This window comes from Uranotaenia lowii, chromosome 1 (genome assembly GCF_029784155.1).
Source record: "Uranotaenia lowii strain MFRU-FL chromosome 1, ASM2978415v1, whole genome shotgun sequence".
NCBI classification, from domain to species: Eukaryota; Metazoa; Arthropoda; class Insecta; order Diptera; family Culicidae; genus Uranotaenia; species Uranotaenia lowii.
Genome location: NC_073691.1, coordinates 14,842,111 through 14,855,383, shown reverse-complemented (window position 1 = coordinate 14,855,383; position 13,273 = coordinate 14,842,111). Strand labels below are relative to the sequence as shown.

The 13,273-nt window shown below is 36.7% G+C and overlaps 1 protein-coding gene across 3 annotated transcripts in view; it reads left to right on the top strand.

Annotated features, from left to right (window-relative positions):
* LOC129740020 (protein-tyrosine sulfotransferase) overlaps window positions 1-13,273 on the top strand; it is a 128,346-nt gene that overhangs the window by 56,185 nt on the left and 58,888 nt on the right. For all 3 annotated transcript variants that reach the window (XM_055731601.1, XM_055731602.1, XM_055731600.1), the window contains exon 2: window positions 1,218-2,489. The gene's annotated coding sequence lies outside the window, so the exon portion shown is untranslated. The remainder of the gene's footprint in view (window positions 1-1,217; window positions 2,490-13,273) is intronic.

Here is a 13,273-nt window from a genome sequence, read left to right as displayed (position 1 = left end):
AAAAATGGCAAAAATGACAAAAATGACAAATAGGTGTCTTAACTCCTGAATTTTTTTACGTGACAACTTGTTGGCATACTTATTTGGTTGAAAATCATTTGAAAAAATGTTAATTTGTGTTGTCTTTTATGTTGATTTTCTATAGAAGCCTCTCCCCCTTCCCTATCTAGAAGTGAGAGAGATTTTTCTGTATGATCAATAATATTTTTATGTAAATACTTGTTTGACTGCTTGAAAATTTGGAATTGTTAAATCTTCTATTAATTTTTTATGGGAGCCTTTTTTGATAATGTTTGGGAGGTCAAGGTAATCACATTTAAAGTTTCATGTGTAAAATCTTGAAAAAAGGTTATTGTTTGACTTCCATTTGATTTTGGCATTAATCACATTAAGACACTGTGTGGTCATTGAACGTGTCCAATGTTGTTGTTACCAAGATAGGAAATTCCCAGATCGACAGCGATTGTCCATCGAACCGATAACTGTCAAAATCAAGGTTATCATTATAATTCGGTTCGATTTCAGTTCGAAATCGGTCGGTTTTTCTTGATCGGACTTGCATCGTCCGAAAATGTGTCTCCAAAGAACGCGAATTCGAACCAAAACTGTATCCGATTGGATATGATTTCATTCTTAAGGCGTTCGCGTTTTTTTTTAATCAGCTTTCAAAAATATTTTGAAAATGGTCAATCATCAAACAAATCCCTTGCAACTTATTTAAAGTTTCCAGAAAAAAGAAAAAGCTTGATTGAGTTTCATGATTGCATAACGCAATCTATCTGTAGTTCAGTTTAGTCAGTAAGCACTTCTTCAACTCAATCATCACCAACTCTAGCTATACCTCCGTAGAGTTAAGTAAAAGCAAATCATCATCACAAAAGTTGATTGTCAATTTTCCCTCTGTGTTTTCTTTCTATTTTCCAGAAGCAAAATTCCAAAAGCCAAACAACTGAAGCTGACTGACTGACTGGTTGGCTGGAAGTCGTCGAAGACGACAACAACTGCGTCTCCGTTTCCGCCGGAGGAAAACCTGGGTCGGAAAGCGAAAATCCGGTTGCAGCGGGGGGGGGAAACAGTGGCACCACCACACCAGTCGCGAAATAGAATCATTCCTTCGTTCGTTTACTTATTGTGAAAGTTGCTCCGAAGAAAAATTCCGATCGAAGGTGGCTTTTTGATTAAAGTGTTATTGTGTTTTTCTTGTTTGTTTATTTTAGTGTTCTAGGAGAAGTTGAATTTTTCCAAAAGAAAAAAAAAATCTCAGTGAGAGTTATGAAGCTTTTGAGCAAACAACAACGTCGTGTTCCAGTTAGATCAACATCGACTCGCAATGGGAACAGCTACATCTAAACATGAGTTTGAGGAAGGGGAAGGGAGAACGTGTGGCTAAACGCGTCCCGTACGCGTGCTAATAGATTTAACACGAGCGCTTCGATTTTTTTTCTGCCCTCAAAGGCAACCATTCGATGTTTCGACTTCTCGAAACATTTTGCTCGAACAATTGAGAGTTGTTGGCTTACGAGTTGTTGTGTTGCCTTGAATCGTCATCGAATCTTGAGGCCGTTGGGAAACTGCTCCAGAAGTTCGAAACACCCGTTAATCGCATTCACCAGAGCGTGAAATAATAATAAAGAAGGAAAAAAAGCAAGTGAAGAAGTGAAAAAACAGAACGGCGCTAAACCTCCATATCGTTGCTTTCGGTATTAAACCGAATCAAAATATCGACTTCCAGCAAACGAGCTCCCCGTCGTCTCGCGAGTGTTTTTACCTCCGGAATCGCTCTTCCGCTCGGAGTCTTCCGCCCACCATAACAAAGTTGAGTTGGCGCTAGCTAGGGAAAAAAAGTGATGTGAAAAGTTCTGCCAAATTCAGCTCCCGGTGTTTTTTTTCCAACCGCCTTTCTCTATTCTATAAGGGGAGAGGTGGAATCAATGCGTGAATAAAAAAAATAAAAAATACAAGCCATATAGCGCGTAGTACCGATCCAACCTACGAAAATTCTCGTTTGAAACGCTCGAAACACATTGTCGCAGTAGGCGATAAAAGGATAACGACTTTTCCCCGGAGTACGAGTAGTAGAACAGAAGTAGGTACCGAAAAAAATATTGGGCAAACAAACGACGGCGAAAACAACAACAACAACACCACTACATCGTCATCTCCTAGAAGAGGCTATGTAGTAGCTTCTACAGAGTCAATCGGGGAGGACGGGGTCCAGTCCAATGGAGTTTCCCGAATCGGGAGAATCGTCGAACGAGCTAGAAAGCCTAGTAGAACGACGATCGGTAATCACCACCAGAGGCAAAAGCACCATTGGGGAGGTGTCAACGTTTGTTGCTGTTGTTGTTGGTGAAAGGCTGCCCGCTGTTGCGGCAAATTTGGCGGAGCAGGACTTTTTGACGACTAACTGGCCCCTCGTCGACAGAGGTACCACCACCGATAGGAGGCGCTGCTGCTACTACTAGAAGCTGTTTCGGACATACAAGGGGGTGAGTGCTTCTAATTTGTTTCTCTCTTTCTCGTTTCATTTTTTTGGGGTGAAACCCGCTGCGCCAAAATTTAGTTGAAGTGGGAATCGAATCCAATTCATTAGAGCATTAAAACGGGGGCACCTTTATTGGCTCTTGTCGTCGGAGCGAAGTGTCATCGGATTTCGGATGCCGCTGAATTACTTTTTGGTTTGAGCTTTCTGTCACGTTATCGTAAAATTTTTAGGTGGCAAAAACAGCCGTCAAATATTGCAAAACGGATCAATCATCACCGTATCTGGCATAGTAAAAGCTGTTATTTTAGTCTTAAGAATGACATGAAACTATGGTCAAAAGTAATTTGTGCATTAATAAATATACTTACAGTCCTCCATGTGTCACACACATTTGTTAGTCACCGAACATTTTTACTACTGACATATGCTGAGCTAAATAAAATAATTCATATAATTGTTGAGAACAGCTTTGAAAATCCATTATCATTTCAAGCGAGTTAGGAGGACTGCTTGACATGTTTGATGAAAAAGCGAAGAGAAGACAGCTTCGAAAATCGATTATCATTTCAAGCTTGTTGAGAGGACATCTTGAAGTGATTTAATAAAAAGAAAGTATTGAGAGAACAGCTTTGAAGATCGATTAGCATTAAAAGCGGGTTGAAAGGACAGCTTGATGTGTTTTAAGAAAAGCATGTTGAGAGCACAGCTTTAAAGATCGATAAGCATTTCAAAAGATAGAGAGGACAACTTGACATGTTTGAAAAAAAAGCGAATCGAGAGGACAGCTTTGAAAATCGATTATCATTTCAAGCGAGTTGACAGGACAGCTTGAAAAGACTGAAGGAAAAGCTTGTTGAGAGGACAGCTTTTAAAATCGATCATCATTTCAAGCGAGTTGAGAGGACAGCTTGAAATGTATAAAGAAAAAGCTTGTTGAGATGACGGCTTTTAAAATTGATCATCATTTAAAGCGGGTTGAGAGGACAGCTTGAAATGATTTAAGAAAAGGCGTGTTGAGAGGACAGCTTTGAAAATTGATTATCATTTAAAGCGGGTTGAGAGAACAGCTTGACATGTTTGAAGAAAAAGTGAGTTGAGAGGACAGCTTTGAAAATCTATTATTATTTCAAGCGGTTTGGGAGGACAGCTTGAAGCGATTTAAGAAAAACGTGTTGAGAGGACAGCTTTGGAAATCGATTTTCATTTCAAGCGGGTTAAGAGGACAGCTTGAAATAATTGAAGAAAAACGTGTTGAGAGGACAGCTTTGAAAATCGATTATCATTTCAAGCGGGTTGGGAGAACAGCTTGAAAAGTTTGAAGGAAAAGCATGTTGAGAGAACAGCTTTGAAAATAGATTATCATTTCAAGTGGGTTGAGAAGACAGCTTGAAGTGATTGAAGGAAAAATCGAGCTGAGAGTGCAGCTTTGAAAATCGATTATCATTTCAAGCGGGTTGAGAGGACAGCTTGAAGTGATTGAAGAAAAAAGCGTATTGAGAGGACAGCTTGAAGTGATTAAAGAAAAGGCGTGTTGAGAGGACAGCTTCGAAAATCGATTATCATTTCAAGCGAGTTAAAAGGACAACTATGAATGACTTAAGAAAAAAGCGTGTTAAGAAGAAAGCTTTGAAGATCGATTATCATTTCAAGCGGGGTGAGAGGACAGTTTTGAAAATCGATTAGCGTTTCAAGAGAGTTGAGAGGACAACTTGGAATGACTGAAAAAAGGGTGTTGAGAAGAAAGCTTTCAAAATCTATTTTCTTTTCAAGCGGGTTGAGAGGACAGCTTCACATGTTTGAAGAAAAGCGAATTAAGAGGCCAGCTTTGAAAATCGATTATCATTTCAAGCGAATTGAGAGGACAGCTTGGAATGACTGAAAAAAAAGCGTGGTGAGAGGACAGCTGTGAAGATAAATTATTATTTCGAGCGAGTTGAGAGGACAGCTTGAAAGGACTGAAGAAAAGCGTGTTGAGAAGAGAGCTTTGAAAATCGATTATAATTTTAAGCCGGTTGAGAGGACAGCTTGAAGTGATTGAAGAAAAAAGCGAGGTGAGAGGACAGCTTTGAAAATTGATCATCATTTAAAGCGGGTTGAGAAGATAGCTTGAAGTAATTTAAGAAAAGACGTGTTGAGAGGACAGCTTTGAAAATCGATTATCATTTAAAGTGGGTTTAGAAGACAGTTTTTAAAATCGATTATCATTTCAAGCGGGGTGAGAGGACAGCTTTGAAAATCGATTATCATTTTCAAGCGAGTTGTGAGGACAGCTTGAAATGATTGAAGAAAAAAGTTTGGTGAGAGGACAGCTTCGAAGATCGATTATCATTTCAAGAGGACCGCTTAAAATGTTAAAAAAAAGCGTTTTGAGAGGACAGCTTTGAAAATCGATTATCATTTCAAGCGAGTTGAGAGGACAGCTTAAAATGACTGAAGAAAAAAGCGTGTTGAGAGGACAGCTTTGAAAATTGATTATCATTTCAAGCGAGTTGAGAGGACAGCTTGAAGTGATTTAAGATAAAACATGTTGAGAGGACAGTTTTTTAAAATATTTGAAGAAAAAGCGAGTTGAGAGGACAGCTTTGAAAATCGTTTAGCATTCCAAGCGAGTTGAGAGGACAGCTTGGAATGACTGAAGAAAAAAGCGTAGTGAGAGGACAGCTTCGAAGATCGATTATCATTTCAAGCGGACCGCTTAAAATGTTTGAAGAAAAAGCGAGTTGAGAGAACAGCTTTGAAAATCGTTTAGCATTCCAAGCGAGTTGAGAGGACAGCTTCGAAAATCGATTATTTTTTCAAGCGAGTTGAGAGGACAGCTTGGAATGACTGAAGAAAAAGGCGAAGTGAGAGGACAGCTTCGAAGATCGATTATCATTTCAAGAGGACCGCTTAAAATGTTCAAAGAAAAAGCATTTGCAGAGGACAGCTTTGAAAATCGATTATCATTTCAAGCGAGTTGAGAGGACAGCTTGAAATGACTGAAGAAAAAAGCGTGTTGAGAGGACAGCTTTGAAAATCGATTATCATTTCAAGCGAGTTGAGAGGACAGCTTGAAGTGATTTAAGAAAAAACAAGTTGAGAGGACAGTTTTTTTTAAATGTTTGAAGAAAAAGCGAGTTGAGAAGACAGCTCTGAAAATCGTTTAGCATTCCAAGCAAGTTGAGAGGACAGCTTGGAATGACTGAAGAAAAAAGCGTGTTGAGAGGACAGCTTCGAAGATCGATTATCATTTCAAGAGGACCGCTTAAAAGGTTCAAAGAAAAAGCGTTTGTAGAGGACAGCTTTAAAAATCGATTATCATTTCAAGCGAGTTGAGAGGACAGCATGAAATGACTGGAGAAAAAAGCGTGTTGAGAGGACAGCTTTGAAAATTGATTATCATTTCAAGCAAGTTGAGAGGACAGCTTGAAGTGATTTAAGGAAAAGCGTGTTAAGAGGACAGCTTTTGAAAATGTTTGAAAAAAAGCGAGTTGAGAGGACAGCTTTGAATATCGATTATCATTTCAAGCGAGTTGAGAGGACAGCTTGAAATGACTGAAGAAAAAAGCGTAGTGAGAGGACAGCTTCGAAGAACGATTATCATTTCAAGAGGACCGCTTAAAATGTTCAAAGAAAAAGCGTATTGAGAGGACAGCTTTGAAAATCGATTATCATTTCAAGCGAGTTGAGAGGACAGCTTGAAAGGACTGAAGAGAAAAGCGTGTTGAGAGGAGAGTTTTGAAAATCGGTTATCATTTTAAGCGGGTTGAGAGGACAGCTTTAGGTGATTGGAGAAAAAGCATGTTGAGAGGACAGCTTGACATGTTTGAAGAAAACCCGAGTTGAGAGGACAGCTTTGAACATCGATTATCATTTAAAGCGGGTTGAGAGGACAGCTTAAAATTATTGAAGATAAAAGCGAGTTGAGAGGACAGCTTTGAAAATCGTTTATCATTTTAAGGGAGTTGAGAGGACAGCTTGGAATGAATGAAGAAAAAAGCGAGTTGAAGACAGCTTCGAAGATCGATAAGAATTTCAAGCGGGTTAAAGTTTAAAGTTTTAAAGTTTTCTTTTAAGTTTTCATTTTCATTTTCAATGCCGTCAGGTCAGAACCAGAGAAATTTGTCGAGTCGAGGCCACCGTTTTCAGATCAAAGATAGGTGCAGGTCGCCGAGTCAAAGTCACTAAGCTCCACTGAGAGTTTGCCAGACCAGTATCGATTGGAAGGTCTTAAAGTCGCAGTCAGAAAAATGTCTTCAAGTACTGAGCCCCAGAAAAAAAGGTTTTCGTCGAGCACAATTTTCCCGTTTGTTTGGATCACGTGTCGCCTAGCCCTTTTCTGGCCCTGAAGGACAGTTCTTTTCTTTTCACTACCGAAGTTTTCTCTACATCCTGTTCGGTGGTTCGAATCTATGTTGAGTAGAGTTATCCAATTCAGCCTAGCAATTATCGAAACCATGGGCATTACCGGCTAAATTGTTCTTAGGCTTCTTTTTAAAACTATATCGAAGATCTTTGAAAAATAAAGGTAAAGTTTCCCTTAGATTTTAAATTTTACATTCTAAACCTAGATTTTAGATTAAATAATCGGATTCAGATTCAAATTTCAGATTAAAGGTTCTGTTTCAAATTTCAGATTCAGATTTATGACTCAGATTTTAGATTCATATTTTATATAGATTTAAATTTCAGAACTGTAGCTTTAAATGCGCCATCTAGATGCAGATCACAGAAAAAAAATAAAAAAAAACTTTTTGAAAGTGAGAAAAACTAACGAAAACTCAGTCTGTCAATGTGTTCCGCAGAAAGTTTCAGTTTCAAAATTCTTCAAAAATGCTTTCTATGCCCAAATTCCTACTTGTACACTTGAACAGCAACGAGGGTTTATATATTTCTTAAGAAATCAAATTGAATCGTATTTTTTTTCTGAAAAAGCGATAGAAAATTGAAGTATTGCGCAAAAAACCATCAGAATATTAACTCAGAAATTCAAAATGCTTCCTGAGCACACTCATACAAAAAGAGAAAAAAAACAGATCTCTTTAAATGGATCTTTTTTCAGTTAGAAAAACGCACCCACCTCCAGGGTACAGATTCTGTTTACCATCTGCTGGAAAGGAAGACCCAAAAAGCTGTACGGTACCAAAACAAAAAACACATCTTCTCTCCTATTCAAATAATGGCCCGTTAGAAGCAGACAGCAACAAAAAAAATTGTGTACTAACAGCAATTTCTACTTCCCATTCAATTCGATATCAAAAAAAGAGATCTAGAAAATGAAAATTCAACAGAAAACTTTGTCAGCACCGATTGCCGAAAAGCAATGTTTTCGAAGAGAGGAATAAAATGAGGAGAAAGGTAAAATAAACTCGAAAACATTCAACCTGTTTCTTCAACCGGGGGCCACTACACTTCAATATCGATATGGAATCGATATTTTCTTACTTGCTAGAACTCGGTAGTAATTGGTCCCAATAACCGTTCCGTTTTATTATTTTCTTCCGATTGTGTGCTGGCTGCAGACTAACTGACTGGTGTTTGCATATTGCTGCTAACTGTACATAAACTTTAGCCATTTGGCCCCCGGGCTCCGACTCAATGATGATGATGGTCCGAGAAGCGTGAAAGCGTTCTAAGGGAAAAATGCGGTGGCGTGTTTGTAAGCAATATTAACTGGAAAAATGGTTAAGCACCCACCCGGAGCACCGGAGTCACTTTAAGCGTTAGCTGAATACTTGATGACTGTTGTACTTTTTAGTTTCGAGCTTTGGCGAAAGGGTTTTACCAGCTTCTATTTAGGTCAACTGGTGAAAGAGGGTTTTATTTTTGTTATTTGATAACCAAATTCTATTTTTCGACATCCAGGTCCAATTTCAATCATTACATGGCCTAACGAGTTTGTCCGAGAAATTCCAATTCAGTTCATCCTTCTGTTATTGGACCATCAATAGTCTTTTCAATGGCGACCGTCAAAATGCGTATGGCGAAGTTTGAGGAAGTGTGCAAGAAACTTTGTAATCTGACAGGGAGGGGTCAATTAGTAGGACACAGATGGGCGCTCGATGAAATGTTCTTTTTGTTGTGCTGTATACCATAAAAATCGTCAAAGCTTCACCCATTAGAGAGCTTTGTTGTTATAAAACAACACTAATTAAAATCTAACTACCTCGGAAACACATGAATATTTTTGAAACATTTATCCACAAAACAAAACTACGAATTATCGTTTTGAAGATAGAGCTTTACAAAAAAACGTATAACAAAACTTCGCTAAATTTCCCTTTAAATGTTAAACATATAAATACAATAAATTAAAATAATCACGAAGAACATACAAAAAAATCCTAAAATATCTGCAAAAAATTCTCGCGAAGAAAATGTTACACCACTTTAAAATGCATCCAAATACAGAAATAATAAGTAAATTCGCATTTTAAAGTTGTGATCCCAAATTAAGCTCAGAATGCCCGAAAAACGCTTCTAAAGGCCAGAAATCGCATTTTAAAGCTGTGATCCCAAATTAAGCTCAGAATGTCGAAAAAACGCTTCTGAAGGCCAGAAATCGCATTTTAAAGTTGTGATCCCAAATTATGCTCAGAATGGCCGAAAAACGCTTCTAAAGGCAAGAAATCGCATTTTAAAGTTGTGATCCCAAATTATGCTCAGAATGTCGAAAAAAACCCTTCTAAAGGCCAGAAATCGCATTTTAAAGTTATGATCCCAAATTAAGCTCAGAATGTCGAAAAAACCACTAGACCTGTAGACCAATACAAAAAAAAATCATCGAATTCTTAGATGGCAATTTTTTTTAAATCGACTTTAAGTTTTTAGTTTGCTTTTTTCAGTGTAGGATTACCACTTACTTTCACCATCAATTATAACAATCAAAGCTCTTATATCTTCTAAATCAGTACAATCAATACAACGAAACAGTTTTTGAATTCAAGGTTGGAAATCTACACTGAAAAAATAAATTACATGATTTTCAAAAAAATAAACAAAAAATTTTTGTTAGAATAACTTTATTCCCTTAAATATGCACAAATTGTAATGCATAGACGATTTGTAGGCCTTATTTTTACCCGGCTTAGGAAAAAAATCATCAAATTCTGAAATGTCATTTTTTGGGAAATCGAGTTTTAGTTTTTGAAATGCATATTTCTCAGTGTAGGATTTAAAAAAAATCAATTATTTTTTTCTAAAAAATCAGTAATTTTTCCAAAACTCTCTCTTGAACAAAATTGGTTTAGGAATCGTAATTTTCGAGCTAAAAATGTTGCTTGAAAAGTTTGGCCCTTCTCAAATGTTAGTCTAGATAATTTTTGGGAAAACTAAGTATGTCAAGTTGTTTTACTAGGTAAGATTTTTATGCCCACAAAGTTTCATTGAGTTCTGAGAGGGTCATGCCAACTTTGTATCGATTTGGCGCGAAATCCGTCAATGATAATATTTTCAATCCTAGGATGATGAAATTGTACAACACTGAACCCAAATTCACTCTTAAAATACACATGATTTTTCACTTAAAAATAAGAATCCAGTGATTTTCTTCCATTCAAGTGCGACATATACATTTCACTTGGCAGTCACTTAAATTTCAAGTGAATTCATCCACATTCACTTCAGTCGTCACTTGAATTTGAAGTGAGAAAAAATATTCACTTCCCCATCACTTGAATTTCAAGGGAATGTCAGGTTGTAATTGTGTTTATTTTCAGAGTTAAAAATGGCAAATTTTAAAGAGCAGCGTTTAAAGCTTATGCTGGATTTGGATTTTCCCAATTCTTTAATAGGCGATTTTGGCGGTAGTTTATGTTAAACGTGATGTAAGAAAAAGTTATTTAAAGGTGTTATCATGTTTCAGCTTGTAGGTTGAACGGGACAGATTTTCTGGTTTGCAGCAGGGAAGATTTAGAAGTCGCACTATCCGTAGTAACCCATCTGCCTTGGGATTACGATGGAATTTTCCTTTCGCCATAAATTTATGGCGAAAGCGTAATGTAAGTATTTGAAATCGTAGTGCTGTTCTATAAATGTTCTTTTATTTAAAAACGCGAGAGATAATTAACTAGAAACTAACTTAGAAACTCAGATAAATTTCACTCGAACGTCATAGTGTAATTCACTTAACCGGTCACTTAAGTGAATTCACTTGACCCATCACTTAAAATTCAAATGAAATTACGTATGGCGAGAATTTACTACAGATGTCACTTACTTTTTAAGTGAAAATTATTTTGCGTGTGCGTAATTGAGTTTTAGTTTTTAAAATGCATTTTTCCTAGTGTAGAATTATAAAATTCAATATTTTTTCTAAAGCTCTGCCGTAGACCTAATTTGTGTAGGAATTGTTATTTTAGAGCAAAAATTTTCAAATGTTAGCCTGGATCTTTTTTGGGAAACTAAGTATGCCAAGTGCCATACATATGTATATACACACAAAGTTTCATTCTATTCTGAGAGGGTCATGCCAGATACTGTGTCGAGTTGACGCGAAATCCGTCATATGGTACAACATTGTGGATTTCTAGTTATCGTCCAAAAAATGCATATTATAAACACAAAGCAATTTTTTTTTAATTTGTGAGCAGGGAAAAGCCCGCGGGAGTGGAACTTTTTCAGTGCTCCTTCTCCAGTGGGCGCAAAACCTCCTCATCACTATTTATTATTTTTTTAAATTTTTTCAACTTGTTTACAATAAGGTTTGTTCATTCGTTTCATTGTATAGCACTCAATTTTTTGAATCACATGTTTCTTTTGAAAAAAGGAAAATTTTTGTCAAAGACTGAGCGATAATTTTCGTTGAATGAGGCAGGATACACGCTCATTTTTTTCTAACCATTTTTGACTTTTTTTCAACCGTTTTTTGGTATTTCTTGAAGAACTTCTAAATTTGTTATTTTTCAACCATACTCAATCGTTGAATTTTAACCATTCCTGAAGTTCCACTCGAAATCGCAGAAAAACGGTTAAATTCAATCGGGAAGAGTTTCTCTGCTGTTGTTTTCAAACTTTTCGAAAGTGTTTGCACCTTTGACAGTGCATAAAGTATTCGCGTTTGATTATTTGCTTCTCTCTGAATCTGATTCTCCTGCTGATTCCGAACAATTTTGCATTACATTAATTCAGGAGTAGATCCGAGAGGCCATCAGATCAAGCGGAAATAATATGAAAACAGGTATGGAAAAAATTGAATGCGGGTAACATAACCTCATATCCGTTTCACGGTCAAATATTCCTTTTCAGATCGCATTGTGTGGCAACGGTGGCAACAGAAAATAATAATCTCCGAAAAATGCTGCTCCGCAAGGCTCATCGAAAAACGTCTGGAACCAGCAGAAGCAAAATTGAGGAGGGATCTGACTACAGGGTTCCGGTCGACATACTGATGGCAGTAGAGAGGGCCACCATAAAAATCGACAGTCGGATCCTTTCCCAGTATGGATCTTACCACGGTCATTTGCTAAGAGATGAGGTTCCCGGTGTAGGTTGTTGGTAATTCGTCAGTTTATGATTCTTGATGTCTTATTGAAATTCCGTTCTTAATTCCAGATAGATAACTCGTCTTGATATAAAAAAGCAAAACCAGCTTTTATTAGGCCTGGATCTGTTCCATGAACAGGCTAGTATTATTGGAGAGAGCTGTTCCGGAAAAGGCGCGGTGCAAAGGAAACCATTCTGACAAGCTTTATGTTATTGCATCTCATCAAGTATTTCCGGAATCAATTGTGTATAATAAATTTCATGTTTCGCATACTTTATTAAACTAATAAATAGGTGAAATTGATAAACAGCAGAATTGGCGCTAAAATTAAAATTAAATGAGTTTTCGTTTTATTTCTTAAATATTGAACTGGCTCCTTTCTTTTGAAAACGGTTATTTTTCAACCAGTTCGCCTGCGAGAGCATGTTTGAAAAATAACCATAATGCAAGTTCTTCTTCAAATCTCATTTTATGAGTTTTCAGTGAAAACTCATAAAACGACTTAACCCACAAAACTGCCATTATGGTTATTTTTCAAACATTAATGGTTCAACATGGCCGACCGTGTATGATTAATGTAATGAATAGATACATATTTTTATTGTTTTCTTTTTACTATTGAGCATTTTAGCTTGTTACCTAATACTTTAATTTTTGAATAACTTAAATATGAATCTCAAGATTTAATTTCTCATAATTTTAGGTCTTCCAAACTTTCACGTACAAGTAGTTCTTTGTGTCTTTTTCGAGAAAGTCATGAACCTCATGTTTCTCTTAAATTCTCCATCACCTCGAAAATTTGATAATTTTCTGGTACGAAAAGTACCAAGGCAGAATCATAAGATTTGATATGCTTTGTCTTGGAACGTATAAATCATTAACCCAATCCGTCCCGCTTGGCGTTTCAGTTTGCGGTAGATCTGCTCTGCCGCCGCAGATGATCTGCTGACTATATCAATGTCGCCGGCAAAGCAGATAAGTTGACTGGATCTGTTGAGAATCGATCAAAATTCTACTAAAATTGGTAAATGGCTTTGAATATTCAAAAATGCATCTATATCAAGGGGCTTAAAAATACAAAACATTAAAAACTATCCCTATCATCCAAAACAAACTAAACGCTACAAAAAACATTTGTAATAAAAAAAATGATCTAGAAATCGTTTGGACAGCTTTCAAAAATCCAAAAATAAAAAAGTTATTTGTTTTTCTTAAAGAAGACTCAGTTTTAAAACAATACAAATATCAGATTTTATTCTGGGAAACTGGAATTTTATTCCGAGCAAACGTGGCACATTAGAACAGATTTAAACAAAATTATTTAA